This window comes from Cupressus sempervirens, chromosome 10, assembly GCF_028749045.1.
Source record: "Cupressus sempervirens isolate cs-2001-9-10 chromosome 10, ASM2874904v1, whole genome shotgun sequence".
NCBI classification, from domain to species: Eukaryota; Viridiplantae; Streptophyta; class Pinopsida; order Cupressales; family Cupressaceae; genus Cupressus; species Cupressus sempervirens.
The window spans coordinates 180,168,510-180,184,997 of record NC_143127.1 but is presented as its reverse complement, the minus strand read 5'-3'; the positions used below and the strand labels follow the sequence as shown (position 1 = coordinate 180,184,997).

The 16,488-nt window shown below is 35.9% G+C and overlaps 1 pseudogene across 2 annotated transcripts; it reads left to right on the top strand.

Moving 5' to 3' along the window:
• The first annotated feature begins 809 nt into the window (after window positions 1–809).
• On the top strand, window positions 810–4,236 carry LOC149533228 (protein CANDIDATE G PROTEIN-COUPLED RECEPTOR 7 pseudogene; annotated as a pseudogene). 2 transcript variants are annotated; one of them, XR_016357143.1, is made up of 2 exons: window positions 810–1,111; window positions 2,326–4,236. The product of XR_016357143.1 is annotated as a protein CANDIDATE G PROTEIN-COUPLED RECEPTOR 7 pseudogene, transcript variant X1 (transcript). The 2 variants fall into 2 exon arrangements; XR_016357144.1 differs by having other exon boundaries at window positions 1,075–1,203.
• Window positions 4,237–16,488: the final 12,252 nt, after the last annotated feature.

The window sequence follows — 16,488 nt, the reverse complement described above, 5'->3', positions numbered from 1 at the left end:
TTAGGGTAGGGTTTGTGGCCTGAGTCTTTATTCAAACCCTCAAAGTAGGGTTCACTGTCTGAATCTAAACACAATTTACTTTCTACAATCATAATTTGTATAAAGAAACGATCAAATTTATCTTCAACCTTTTGACAATTATGACATACCTCTTTCAGCCTCAACTGAAGAAACCCAACACTGATAACATCCGAAATCAAATCCAACGACAGACAAAAAAATCTGGAAATTGCAATGTAAATTGATGAAATTACTATGCCATTGCAACAAAAAATAGAGCAAAAACAATATTATAGACCAACATAAGTGCAGAATTTATGGATAACTATGCTCTTCAACTATTAAACCATACTGAAATAGACAAATTACTCTTGTTATTCCTTCTTTTATGACCACACATGAGTTATTAAATTAAGGTGAAAGGTTAAAGTTGAAGTCATTGCACTTTCTTTCTTTTTTCTTAGACGAAAATTATCGTTTTGTACTTTCTCTAGAAGTTTAAAAAATTAAATAAAGAATAGATAAAAAACAAAATGATAGTTAATAGAGAGTTAACATAAAATTGGTCAGAAAATAAAATTCACTCAAGGCTGACAATTTTTCAGTAAGGGCTGACAATTTTCTGGTGTAAAAATTATTTTTACAAGAACAAAGTTCCCACATATAACCTATCGACTAAACTATTGCCTAAATAAATTTAATATTTCTAAATAGTATAAACTCCATAAATATAAATAAAATCTTAAAACACAACTTGAAACACAAAATAGATATGAATTTAAACTCCTACACGCAATGCTAACAAACCTCTAAGCAAAAAGAGAGAGGTCTCTACATCCAACCGGACCTTAGACGAGGAGGGTTCGTGAGTTCCACATCCCACCTAGAGAGAGCGGTTGGGGTCTTGGAGCATACGACTCGTCCAACTTTTCCTTTCATTTTCCCCTCGCCGGCCCTTTATCATTTCAAATAATAAATTCCTCGGTCAAATCTTCATATTTTCTGACCATAATTGTTACGTTGCTCTGAAGGCAGGGAGCCTTGCTTTTGTGGAACGCATGCTTCATTCGGAAGGCCATTTTGATTTGCAGAGAAGGTGCCCATCACGCAGGTCTGTAAAAGTTCCATATTCTCAGTCATAGTTTTGCTTTTACAAGAATAACAAGCGTTTGCAGTAGTAGGACAGCTGAAGTTTTCGAACTTGTAAGAAACATCCTCTTCATAGATTTTTCTGATCATCTGATTGTGTTTTAATTCATGATGCTTTGGATGCGTTTTTGTATTTAGTATGTTTTGCCTGCGTTTAATTTCTCCCAATTATTATGTTTTGAGCGGGTTTTCCATGAGTGACCTGTTGGGTATGTTAGAATTGTTTATTAATAAGTAATTACACCATTCCAATTTTTTTGTTTTGTTAATTTTGTAACTGGCGAAAGAAAGGATTCAGAAAGGTTTTTCTGTTCTTTAGTACTTTATAGTCACCATGGTTCAGATTCCCGGGTGAATGTATCTAAATTTATATAGCCATAGCTCTATTTCTCTGCAACCATTTTTGTTTTCAACGTCGGGGGTAATTTTCGAATGCACCATTTAACTGGTATATTCTCTGTGAAAATTATCTGGGATCCACATCTAGAGTCCTCTATTAAGTGAATTGAATGTGGAAATCTATCTAATTTGAATAATTTATCAAATCTTGTGGGGATTTGAACCTAGAACTCCACTTTGAAAACTCCATTATATTTTACTCGTGGAGTTCGTCCCAGTTAACCCTCATTTTAAAATCATGTGGCTTAATCTTATTCTTTGTCTCAATCAATGTTCCTTTCTTCCATTGTGTTGTATAGAATTGTTTGTAACAGTGTTCCACAGAGGCAAATCCCTGGGGTTTAAGCGTCCTGGGGACTCGGGGGTACGGTATTTTGTTTATCGGAACTAATAGCCTTAGAAAAGGAGGATATAAATAGCACGTTCAAAACATTTTAATTTTTCAAAAAAAATTAACTAGTTTCAATTTGTTTGAGTTCCTCTTCGTAAATCGGTCAATACAGATCCGTCTACCCGGCCCTCTATAAAGCTTATATTAGGCAGGCGTTGAAACATGGGAAATTGGACAATTTTTTCGGTACCCACTATTGCTTCCCCCCATCCCAGAAACTTGAAGTAACACTGGCTTGTAATGAGTAGTGATAGAGTTGCAATTAATTGTGTAATTGTCGTGATCTGTGAACATCACTGATAGGGGTAGGTTTTATTTGATTGATTGTATTTATTCCACTCAAAGTTTACTGAGCTCTATTGATTCTGTTATTTTTTTGGTTACAGCATGTAGAGAAATACTATTGATTCAGTGGAAACCGTGTTTGGCTGATTCTACATCTGGTTAGGGAGGGTAAATTGGAGAAGCACCTTGAATTCAACTCTGGTTTGAACAAGAAGGCGTTTAACTAACTGGACATTCCAAACTGTGGGAGGGAGGGAATTGTGTGTACACTGCATTGGTCAGGCAACCAACCTGGATAACCTTTTTACAACAAGGTGCTGTTATTAGTTATTTGTTACCTTGTATGTGTAGTTTTTGTGACCAGTTTAAAATGGGTTGGCCTTCAATTTTTTTAATGGCTACTATTTCAACTCTGTTGGCATCATCATATGCGGAAATCAGACACACATCAATCAATGCCGACAGTAGGGCTGTTATTGAATTTGAGAAATTTGGATTCAGCGCTAAGGGCCGTCTGGATATCACTATATCAAATGTATCATTTACACCCTTGGGCCTTGAAGTGGACCCCTCTTTCATGGGATTTTTTCTAGTTACAGAAGAGAATTGGGTTGAGATCAAAATGCGGTACTCAATGTTGAGTGGTTCAGCTTCAGAGGCATACTGTGTCCTTAAGAATGAACTTGTCTCGAAACTTTTCAACTTTGGGGAAATAGGTCAGTCCAAACAATTTTTTGATAAATCTTTTGAGGCACCACAAGCAAATGAATACAAGCTCATGTTTGGCAATTGTCTACCTAGTGTTCAAGTATGGATGAATGTGAGAACTGCTATGTATAATTTACAGGGCAACGGGAAAGTGGATTATTTATCAGTAGGGCAGGCTCCATTGCCAAACTTGTATTTTAGCTTATTTTTCATATATATGGTACTAGGTGGGGGATGGTTTTATGTTTGCTTGAAGAAGAAGAAGGCCATTCACATGATCCATATTCTAATGGGTGTCTTGGTTCTCATGAAAGCCCTTAATTTGCTTTGTGAGGCAGAAGATAAATCCTATACAAAGCGAACTGGAACTGCCCATGGATGGGATATTGCATTTTATTTGTTTAGTTTTGTGAAGGGCGTTATGCTTTTTACTGTGATTGTCCTCATAGGCACAGGATGGTCGATTCTGAAACCATTTTTGCAGGAAAAAGAAAAGAGGGTTCTCATGATAGTTATTCCCCTTCAAGTACTCGCAAACATTGCTGCTGTTGTGATAGATGAGGCAGGACCATCTATACAAAGTTGGATTACGTGGAAACAGTTGTTGCTCCTCGTGGACGTGATTTGTTGTTGTGCTGTGCTTTTCCCTATTATTTGGTCTATCAAGCATCTTCGAGAAGCTGCCCAGACTGATGGCAAGGCAGCTAGAAGCCTAATGAAGCTCACTCTGTTTCGGCAGTACTATCTTGTAGTAGTTAGCTATATATACTTCACTCGGATAGTGATTTTTGCCCTAAGAACAATTATATCTTACCAGTATTCCTGGACCTGTGATTTGACAACAGAACTAGCTACCCTGGCCTTCTACATCTTCACAGGCTACAAATTCAGACCAGAGTCACACAATCCATATTTCAGACTGGATGATGATGAGGAGGAAGCTGCTGCTGAAGAGGCTATTGCAGATGATGATTTTGAGCTATGACTCGTGATATTTTGTTTCGATCAGTTTTGTGGCATTTGTAAAGTTTTTTTGAAGCAGTAATGCTCTTTCAGTAATTTCCTTCATACTGTGGTGTAGAGGAACTGAAAGACATTATTTTTAGAATATGATACCTTGCATTTGTGAATTAATTGATAGAACTTCATAGCCAGTCTTGTATTTCACTTATAAATATAGCCGGGTTGGGAAGACCTAAACATGAACATTAAATGTTCACTCTTAAATTGATATCAGTACTTTGTAATTGTCATTGCCAGCATTTATTTTCTGGAGATAACTAGATCATTGAGAAGTATCTTTATATGTTGTTTTTCTCTGGATGGATTTGTTAAACTTGTGAGCTTTTAAAAAGACAGTTCCTTTTTTATGCATTAAATTTATTATGGTTGTCTCGTAAAGGAAGGAAATGAACTTGTTCATCCTATTTTTGGGGTGCTGGTTTTGCAAGGACATTAATATATAGTGGGAGAACGCTGCAATATTATAGACAGATGTCTTAATCTTTTGGCAATGGACTTAAGGAGATAAGAACTGGCTCTAGAAATCATGGTATTTATCATGTCTGGAATATACTCTTGTATGTTTTCTCAAAAGAAACTATTACTAGAAGGCTTTGATATGTAGAACTTTGTGTGGAACTCTCAAAAGTTATCTTTTTTCTTACTATCAAGATTTATCTGTATTCTTATTGTAGCTGACCTCTCTCCCAGTATTCAATTTAGCGGATTTCCATATTTTGCTTGCTCACCTATGAATAAAATTGACTGGTTGTAAAACACTGCAGTTGAATTTTCTCTTGCCATGCAGATGAATTTGGAATACTTTTGGTCCAACTATATATAGTTTCTTCCTGCCATCTAGTTTTCAGGCTCAAATTTCATGCTGAAATCACTTTATATTTCGGGCAGTGATTATCCTATTGATAAAGTCAGTCTTCTTATAGCTGTTTTGATAAATGTAATGGTGCTATAAATGCTACTACTACTAAGCTATGGTGACATGTGGATTTTGTTCAGGTTTTTTTTAATAAAATGTTAGTAGTTAACCTATAACACAATTTTTTTAAACAATTTTTTCCTATTGAAGCATAGCATTATAAAATCAGGTTTTCCTGGAATATCAGTTTTTAACTTTTTGGTAGTGATATGCTGGTGGATATTTCAACTTTGTTCAGTTGCAATAAAATTATAAGTGATGCATATGATGAGTTATGGGGATATTTCTAACTTTCCCATCAGTTTCAAAAAATGGAATTTTTTAGCTGCCTTTTGGGGTTCTTCCTGCTGTAACGGGTTATTAGGGATTAGGGATTCTCTTTTCCGGGCAGTGGTTTTGATTTGTCAATGAGTGTAGGTTGCTGGGTGGAGAGATTTTTTCTGGAGGCTGGACTGGGGAAAACACTCATATGGGAATGTATTTAGAATCATGCTGTAATTCAGCTCAGAAAACAACAAGATCAGTTTTCTTGTGGAAAACTGTATCTTCCGCTGGTTTTAGTTTTTAAGTGTATTTTTAGATACGGCTAACTGCTAAAGCTTTCACTGTAGATCAAAATAATCTGCATTTAATTTTGGTATTAGGGTAACAAAAAAATTGGCTTAAAGAGGAGTCTAGTGCAACTAGGAAAGTGTTGGGATATGATGACTCAGCCTTACCACGATTTATTGCTTTATTTGTGCTTTCATGGAAAGTTGCTAAATAAATTTGGATTCTTCCACAAGAAAAGACTTGGAGTAAAAAAATAGAAAGATTCTGTTTTTTGACGATTTATTCTCTTATGCTTTGTTTAATGCAAGGGTTGTGCATAAAGAAGTTTCTAAAATAATTTGTAGATGTGTTGAATGTAGACGCTTTAGAAATTGTTTCCTCTTGCATGAAAACTCTATAAGTACAAAGCATTATTGTAGAGAATTAATGAGATATGAGAAGTTATTTGTAGAGGCTTATGATGCCGGATTTTCTCTAGAATAGAGCAAGATGTAAATCTTCATGTGAAGGCTGAAAATATATTGTAACTTGTTGTTGAATAATACATTAGCTTGATAGTTTGGAGGGTGAGGTTTTTACCTGGAAAGGTTTTCCTCATGTATATTTATGTTCTCTATGTTGTCTCATTCTTCTAGTTTTATAATTGTAGAATAATAATCAGTATGTTGTAATACTATTGAAATTTATTTAGATCGGTAAATTGCAATCACCTTCCTTTAAGGTTTTAACTATGGAAAATCAACTATGTCTGTTTTCGCTTCTATGGCATAGTAGTATGCACTTGTATTTTCTTATTAGAAGTTGTTCAAGGAACTATTGGATACAAAATATGCATAGTGATCTCATATGACTTTTTGAGGTGCTCTTATTTCCCTTCAGATGGTATTAGAGCTCAGTTTGGTGAATTGCATGTTGCTTGCATGTGAGGATTCACAATGTCTCTAGTTTTGGGTATTTCTTTTGTTAAGATTTATTGGCTTGCAGAGCTTGAAGAGTTTTTGAAGAAATTGGCTAATAATTAATCCTTTGATGAGTGGAAGTCTTGTGGTTGATATAGTTTTTCAAGAGACAACCGACATTTCTTGAAGGATGGTGAAGACAGAGAAAATAGAGTTGGTCATGTTGAAATGACTTTGATCTGGAGCTCTTGGTTTGGTTGACAGCAGAATAATTCTTGATGCATGGGTATTGGAAGATGTCTCTTTTGATAAGTAGGAGATAATTTCCAGAGCAAGTCAAATTGTGATATTGCTATCAGGATTTAACTGTGATATTTTTGAGTCAAACTCATTGACCCATATATCATGAGTAGTGATTCAACATTAATCCATCTCTCATGAGAATAAATGGAACACTTAGCACTCGTTGGATCTAGGTGATGCTCAAAAAGGTGAAGCACCGGAACTTCTCGGAAGGTCAACAATCCCAGTACTACTTCGGCCTGAGCGTGCTTAACTACGGAGTTTCCTCCATGGTTAAACCCAAAGCTTGCAACCCCATTTGCAAAACCTTCACCAAGTGTTGTGCCTTATGAACCATTCATTAGAAAGCCCCTTAAGCTCATCAATTGATAAGTAGGAGATAATTTCCACAGCAAGTCAAATTGTGATATTGCTATCAGGATTTAACTGTGTGATTGTTGAGTCAAACTCATTGACCCAAATATCATGAGTAGTGATTCAACATGAATCCATCTCTCATGAGAATAAATGGAACACTTAGCACTCATTAAGCATCACCTAGATCCAATGAGTGCTAAGTGTTCCATTTATTCTCATGAGAGATGGACTCATGTTGAATCACTACTCATGATATATGGGTCAATGAATTTGACTCAAAAATCACACAATAAAATCCTGATAGCAATATCACAAGATGTCTCATTTGTTACATAGAATGCGTAGAGGTTATGGAGTTGATCATTGGATGATTTGGAAGCTTCTGGATAGCCTATCTCTCTCAGGTGCAGGTACTAGTAGTGGTTGTGAAATTGGTCTACAAGTAGACCTGGAGTTCTAATACTATGTTTTCCTCTTGGATGCTTGTACATGCATGGCTTGGATTCTTGTTTGTTGGATCTTAGGGGTTTATAGATTTTCCTTAAAAATCTATGATGATGCTCATCTGTGATAATCCATTATTTTGGGTTCAGTTGTTTGGTATTTTTTCAAACTTTGAGTCTTCCAGATGAGAAGTGGGTGTGGATGTGCATGGGTGTTCTTAAACACAATTTTTTTTGCAGGTTTTGCATGCTGAAATAAAAACTTGTGGTTTTCATTAGATCTACTAAAGAGCTATTTTCTTGACTCTTGTTCCTTTAAAGTGGTACTAGATGAGATAGTTGTAGTTCTACATGTATGCATTTTTTGTGCATGGTGAGATGAGGTGTTTTTCTTTCTCTACATGGAGATGTTGGTAGGTGATCAGTCACTCAACATTTTTGTTATGATGCTTTGTTAGATTCTTGGACTATGGTGCTCGATTTGGACATGATTGGCAAATTAGATTTGTGCTTGTTCTGGTGTTTGAGTCATGTTGTCTACATGATTATTCTCTCTGATCTCATTTGTACATGTTACTAATGTGATAATGGGTTTGCATGTTGCAATGATTGGATCTACAAGTTATGTAGTCAAGTGGGTAGGCCACCCATTTAATTGCAGTGAGATAACTTGGATGTGGACCATCTATATCCACCAGATTTGATTCAGTGCTGGTGCAAACTTGTTAGCTGGCCTTGTTTGTGGTCACTTGTGCATTTGTGTGGTTGCTTTGGGATGAGAGGATGGATGACATTTGAGTACTTGGATAGTTAGTTATGGAGTCCTATAGCATGGTGGATTTCCTTAGTGTGGAGATCTTGGTATCACTTAGTGTCATGTGTGGGCTTGGATGATTTTCAGATTTGGAGGATGGCGTGTCATATGCTTCAATAGCTTGGTATCACATTCTAGTGGGAGCTTTGGTAGTGGTTGTATTTTTTCAATCATATGGTGATGGATGATCTTTTTTAGTGTTGCAGATATTGGAGGATGCCTTAGATCCTATTGTTGCAGAAGGGTTTTTCACATTTGTTGGTTCACTAGTTGGAGATGGTATCTTCATGTGATTGAGATGCTGACATCTTTAGGATTCAAGGGGTCCTCAGTAGAGATGTTGTTTATGCTTTTATTTGATATGTTATCATGGTGTCTTTTATGCCATGGTTTTCTCTTTATTACTAGTTTAGGGTTATGACATGATACAGTTATTTGATATGACCACATGGAGCATGTTATCTCTTTGGAGGAGATGGTTTAGATCATGATGGCATGTTTATGTTCCTAATTCCATGGTTGGAGCTTTGATATTGATCTTGGTCTATTTCTTGATATTGAGTACTTTGATCATTTGCTTAATACTTCATAGATCTTGAGTTGCAGTCAGATGGTTCCGGAGGATTCATTGTGAGAGATGGATAACATGATTATCTCCTTTAGGTGTATTTTCATTTATGATGACAATAGGAGATGGTAGTGGGTTGATTTCCTGAAATGTGAAATGGAGTTGTTTGATCTTCTGTGAGAGGCTTACATCCATGTAGATTCATGATATCATGTTATGTTTGATCTCTTGAGGCTGAATAGTTTTGGATGTTATTGTGGCTTTTCTCTTGGGGTTGTGAAGGAGATCATACTTGACACATTTGACTTTTAGAAGTGTTTGTAGAAGAACATGCTACATGCTTATGATTTGCAAGTTCTTTCTTTGGTCTTGATTATCTTCTTGGATGTTTTGGTTCACATAACATTATTTTTTAGATCTGTTGGAGCTATGATGGTCACTCTTTTGTGGTCATTTGTTATCACTTATACTTCACAGTTTTTGTGATGAGAAGGTGGTTCGTTTAACTCTTTTTCTTTGTTGGATGTGGAGAACACAAGAGAGTTGTGGAGACTGGATGAGAGAGATGTTTCTCGTAGTGTTTTTGCTACATGATTCACATGTCTTTGTGGATGGTCCTTGGTACTACATGGTTGCACTTTCTTTGCATTGTTATCAATAGACTCAGTATACTTTTGATTTTCAAATTCGACATTACCCATGCAGTGGGAGTTCTTGTATGTGTTTGGTCTTCATCGACTAATTTGCACATAGAGCTTGAGGTTGCAGTTTATGGGTTGGTTATGTTGTTGGCATGAGTTTTCTAGTGTTGGATACCTTTGAGGTATGGATGATTGGATGGGTTAGCATTTACTGTGGATGTTATTTTCAATCTTGTGGGTTTATCAATTGGATTGAACAAATTGGTTTGGTTGCTATCTTGGCTGATGTTTTATCTTGTTTTCTAGAGGATGACTTCACAGTTTTGTTGGGCTAAGAAATTGATTTTTTTTTTTATTATACTTTTGTGTAGCTCATGAGCGCAGTGGAGTGCTAGGAATAGTGTGTAGCCTTTGTTATCACATGGATTTTATGCTTGTGTTATTTGGACAGGTGTCTAGTTGGAGCACAAGAGCATATGGTATGATTTATGTTGTTTCATGGATGGCTGTGATGATATAGTTTCATCAGTTTGAATCTTATAAGGTCTTCGTCAAGTGGGAGATTGTTGGGATAAGGTGACTCGGCCTTACCATGATTTATTGCTTTATTTGTGCTTTCTTGGAAAGTTGCTAGATGAACTTGGATTCTTCCACAAGAAAAGACTTGGAGTAGAAAAACAAAAAGGTTTTTTTTTTTTGGCGATTTATTCTCTTATGCTTTGTTTTATGCAAGGGTTGTGCATAAGGAAGTTTCTAAAATAATTTGTAGATGCGTTGAATGTAGATGCTTTAAAAATTGTTTCCTCTTGTATGGAAACTCTATATGTACAAAGCCTTGTTTTAGAGAATTAATGAGAGAGATGATAAGTTATTTGCATAGGGTTATGCTATCGGATTTTCTCTAGAATGGGGCAAGATATAAATCTCCATGTGAAGGCTGAAAATGTATTGTAACTTGTTGTTCAACAATACATTAGCTTGATGGTTTGGAGGGTGGGGTTTTTACCTAGAAAGGTTTTCTTCATGTATATTTGTGTTCTCTATTATGTCTCATTCTTCTAGTTTTATGATTGTAGAATAATAATATGTATGTCATAATACTGCTGAAATTTATTTAGATCGGTAAATTGCAATCACTTTCCTTTAAGGTTTTAATTGTGAGAAATTAGCTATGTATATTTCTGCTTCTATGGCATAGTAGTATACACTTGTATTTTCTTATTAGAAATTGTTCAAGGACCTATTGGATACAGGATGTACATATTGATCTCAGATGACTTTCTGGGGTGCTCTCATTTCCCTTCAAAAAGGGGGCCAGGAGAGTGATGCAGGAGCATCTTGCATCCAAAATAAAGGGGAGACATGTTGAATGTAAAATTTAAAATTTAAATTTAAAAAAATAAATAAATAAATAAATTTGTGGAGGAGAGAGAAAGTGACGAAAATTAGAGGAGAAATAATAAAAAATTTGAAAGGGGGAAAAAGGAGAAAAGAAAGGAAAAGAAGATTTCTATTTTTGAGGTGCATAGGTGGCATAATAGAAAAAAATAAAAAAATAAATGGTTGTCATTCCATTTATCGAGGTGTGTGGGTAGAATTCTAGAAAGTTATGAATATTGTAGAAAATTATGGAAGTTGTAGAAGGTTGTGGAGGAATTCTAGAAGGTTGTGGATAAGTCATGTATTGGGTGGTAAGTGTCTATTTAAGCAAGGCATATGAGCATTTCTAATCAAGTTTGAGAAGTAGAAACTAGAAGGCGTGAAGACTTCAAGGTGTGAAAACTCTAAAGGTGTAGCTCTTAAAGTAGAATTCTTGGTGAAGCTCTTGGTGTGAAGACTCTTATTTGGGATTTCTCTTATGTTGAAGAATTTGTAAACTTCTTTTTGAAGAAGTCATATCTATGATATCATCTTGTGGGTGTTGCAAGGATTTTCAAGTATAATAAAATTGCTTGTGAAGATTTTTATTTTTATTTTTTTATTTTTGGTCTCCATATTGTGACATTCTTTATTGTGAGTGGGTAAGGGTGGTATGGCCCTCCATCAGAGAGGAACTAGACATAGATGGGATAATATGAATGAATCTCTGAGGACATTAGAAGCAATTGGAGCTTGATTCTAGCTAGATGAACCTAAAGTTGAATCAAATTGTGAAGAAGCCCTAGCTGGAGTGAATTGAGTAATAGATCCCATGGAAAGGTCATTTAAAGCTATTCAAATCAAGGGACTATAGTTATGGCCAAGGTTTCAAATTTTATAGGTGATCTAAATCCTTATTTTTTCTTTGATTGGATACAATAATTAGATAAATATTTTAACTTAAAAGTAATGGATGCAGATGTAAGGCGAGTAAAGTTTGTAGTGATGAAGTTGAACTCGTATGCTACATTATGGTGGGATAACCTTCCCAAATAATAGGAGGGGATTGGGTAAAGACAAAATCAACAGATTTTGAAGTAAATGGCATACAAGTTATTGTAGATTATTGGCATAAATTGATCAAACAAGTTCTAAAACAATGGGAGTTGTATGTGTTAAAAACCCAATAGTATATAAGGTTGCAAATCTAAGTATATTTGCAAAAAAAAATGGTGAGTAGGTTGATATGAGATACCTATATGGATTGCAGTTCCAATGGTAGGATGAGTTGGCTGAAATCAAACTAAATTTGGTTGATGGAATACATCAATGTGTCTAAGTTGCCGATTCAGATGTAGATTCCGAAAGTGGATATAGGATGCAAAGATTTTTATTTATTTTTGAATGTGTATGTGGGAGGAAATGTGTGTGTGTGTGTGTGTGTGTGTGTGTGTGTGTGTGTGTGTGTGTACACAAATCATTTGATAGTATGACTATGAAACTTAACCCTTTATCAAAATTCAAGATATTTCAAAATTCATATGATATATCAATATGTGCTTGTCCAACATTAGAGTTTAGTCTTAGACAATAAGTTCAAATAGGTCATGTTCAAGATTTCAACAAAATAAAAACATAGTTAATGATTGAAGATTCAATCAACTTGCATCAAAGTCTGACTCTGAATCATAGGGATTTACAAGAAAATCCACATTCTCATCATCATCTCCAATTGTTGAAAGATCATTTGAACCGAACATGGTTCCACTTAAACTAGATGCACCACGTGTCACACTATCATCATCATTGTCTCTAACTGTAATAAGATCATGAACTGTTGCGTCCAAATCTGCACACTTAGGGGCTTAATCCTAAAACTTTGTTTCCCCTTGTAATGATCATTCTTAAGTGACAAAAGACACAAGTTGGTGTGGAGAAAGATCAAGTTCTCAGCTTTCTTGGAGCCCAACCAATTACGCTTTATTGAAAAGTTAAAGGAGTATGTACTCTAATTCCTTTTAGCAGTAGAAGAACTAGCAACCTAGATAGTTGTCACAAAACATACAAATGAAAAGCAAATTAATTTTTAAAAATGTGTGAAACACTAAATTCTAGAATGCAAGTGTAAACATAAAAGTTTAAAACAAAACAAAATAAAAAACTTACTTGTGATAGGACCTTGATTGCAAGAGGTTCAAGATGCTTGAAAGGTTGACCATACATGTACCACCATGTGATATCTCCCATTCTATTTTGGTCCTTTAGTGCAAATGGAGAATATTTTAACCCCGAAGCAAACAACCCAAATTTTTCCCTTACTTTTTCATGCATTTCTTCGAATGGGAAGAGTCTTGTAAGAGCTTTGTGGCACTCCTCAACAACCTCCTCATCCGCAAATGGTGCAACTCTACCTAGCATACCCACTACCTCCTCACTATAGTACCTAGGAGATGAGGCATATACAAGGAGGTGCAATGGGATAGTCATCTTATTCTAGTGATGGTTGATAATTGCTTGCACTTATTTGCATAAGGCTTTACTTTGTGTGGATTCACTCTCATGTGCTTGTATAGAATGTTTTACCTTCTCAACCATGGTGTCTATTGCATCATACACATCCCCCAAGCAAGGTGTATATGTATCAGCAAAACGGAGCATAGTCATGATGGCCTTGATGAAATCCAATACATATGCCACACAAGCCCACCAACTCTCATTCAAGATAAAATCCCTAATCCTTTGTGCTCTTTCTGAATTTGAGACCTTCCATATGCCCCATTGATTACCGATGACCATTTGGCCCTATGCATCTTTTGCCTTAAGGAGTCATCTCATTACAATTGTATGAGATGCAAAACATGTCTCAGCAACCTAAGCAAGTTAACAATATGTCAATTGACAATTGATAATTGACAATATAATTATAAATTTTAATTTTTAACTAAATTACAAATCCATGAAACTTAGTTATTTAAAAAAATCAATTTACCTTCAGCAACTCCAATTTGGAGTATTTTCTAAAAATGGATTGTGACATGTGGTGGTTTGTCACAAACATCTGTATGTCCTCCCCCTCTTGGTATATTTTCTTCACCCAATCCATTTGAGTGCCAATCCTCTACATGATCAAGTTAAGGGAGTGAACAGTGCATGGGATCTAAAAAATTATGCTCATACCGACTCTCAACTAAAGCACCCACACCCCTACAATTTTTGGCATTGTCTGTGACCACCTATACCACATTCTCACTACTCACCATCTCAATGGCCTCAATGAGAATTCTAGAAATTAATTTGGAATCCTTCACTTGCCCCTCACAATCAAAAACCTTCAAAAACGTTTCCCCTTTGGGGGAAACTACAATCACATTAATCAGTGGTCGATTTCTTGTATTCTTCCAACCATTTGACACAATAGTTAGACCCTAAGTTTTCCAAGATTTTTTGATTGGTTGAAGGTCTTTTTGTGTATGTCTTCTCTTGTTGCAATAGAGTCATGCACACCTTTTCATACCCCAGGCTTGTGTAGTTGGTGATTCTTTGATTGCCGCCATCATTTCCTTCCAATATGGCAATCTCACCAAGTTGAAAGGAAGCCCATTTACATAGAGGCAACATGCAATAGCTTCATTAATGTGGTCTCTTGCCTCCATTTTAAATGTGGTGTGCAATGGGCTTCTTTTGCGTGTTGAAATTACCACTTCTTCCTCATCCTCTCCTCACACAGGTACTTGCAAGAATGAGTGTTGGAAGGATGCAATTGGTTCGGTGGGTGCATGCATCTTGCTCTTTGAGGATGGACCTTGATAGTAGCTTTTTTTTAATGTATTGATCAATGCATCAAAAGCTTCTTATTCTCTTACAAATGAAAGTATTTATGCACTAGTCATCCCGGTACCATTTTTGCCTTTGCACATTCCAAATCCTTTGCCAACAGGGCCCATAAAATGAAGCTTCACTTGGGAATATGAGCTATTGAAAGGTTTTCCTTTGTTACTTTGACAATAATTTCACTTCCAATAGTATGAGCCACCTCCAGCAACCTGTGATATCCATGTTGTATGTCTCCACAAAGGAGAACCTATATCAGTTTTGAAATTATCAATCCCTTCCCCTCCTTGGCCCCCCACTGAACTTTAACTAGCACTACCACTGGTATTCATTCTTGCCTAGTTTTTTGCAACCTATTCTATAAGAAAATAAATAAATTTTAATTAGGTCCTAACAACTATGAACATCATGCATACAAGTGGAAAGAAGTGAAGAAAAATTACTAAAATAGATACCCAAACTTGCTTCTACATAACTTTTAAAAAATAAAATTTGAAAAAAAAACTTGAAAAAATTCATCAAAATACTCAAGAATGGGATTGATCACTTACCTTGAATGATTTAAACTCCTTTGAGAAAGCTATCTCTCACTCTTCAATCGATCCTCTTCGAAAATGTTGAACTTGGCTTCACAATGACAATGCAAACTAGAGACTAAATGAGAAGTGGTTGTAGGTGCAAAGAAAGTTCCAAAATGAGTTGTGATGCTTCAATATTCATCTTTAGGGTCATTTTAGGGTTTCATAGCAAAAAAACCTAAAATATGCAATTAAAACATGTGTTGAATGGGCAACTTAAGTCTTTGTTTTGTTTTTTAATATTTTTTTTGGACCTTTTGGCCACTGGGCCCACAAATGCTCTCGATGGGTTTGGAAGCATTGCAGAAGCTGGCCGGAAGCTAGACGTAGGCTCTCGGATGTCTCTTGCTTCTAAACGATATCGGGGAGCCTACAACTGGATTTTGACCAGCTTCTGTAGGGCTTCTAGATGCATCTAAGATTTGTCAAGATCTGCTTTCGCACCTAGACCTATCCCTAACAAATCGATAACTTAGCAATATGCCTTGAGGGACAAGAAACAAACTCAATCAGGGTAATAGTAAATTGTCAAGCCATAAAAGTGATTACACTTACTTTAGAGGAAAATGGTGTTCCTTCAAATCTTCCAAGAATAGACCCAAGGAATAGTAAGGATATGAAATCCAACTCTAAGGAAGAGGAAAGAGCTTTGGTGATTGAAAACCATTTGGTAGTTTCATGTTTCATGGAGCCTATAAGACCACAAGCTACCCTCAAAACATCAAAAGGGAAATGATAGCCATAGAAGAACCTCCAACCCAAGAAGCTGAAGTGCATAATGTTCACTCCAAATCTATCCCACCACTATAGTGCAAAAACTGAAAGTGGTTTGCACTTGTTTTGGACACTTGTGGCTTTACATATGAACGAATCACTCCTACTCATTTGGAAAAAGCAATTGAAGCAGAGGTGCATTTGGAGAATGTCCTTTTGCATGAGGAATGTGTGTTGAATGTGATGACAATATTTGTTGTAGTGTGTTGTAAATTACTCTCTTGACAAGGAAGTGGAGTTCAGTATAGGAATAAAGTGTTAGAATCTGATAAGATTAATAACCCAGAAAACTAGTGCAAAGAGTAAATATCTAAACTATGAATGCAAATGATATAAAATCAAAATAGCATCATAGAGTTAGTCTCCAAGAGAGTAATGCAAATGCTGGAAGCAAAATAGCATTAAGAGGATGCAAAAATAAGAGATACAAATACAAGCCAGGTAGCATGCTTATATAGGCTAGGAAGAGGGAGGAGGTGGCAACACCAACCAATGAGG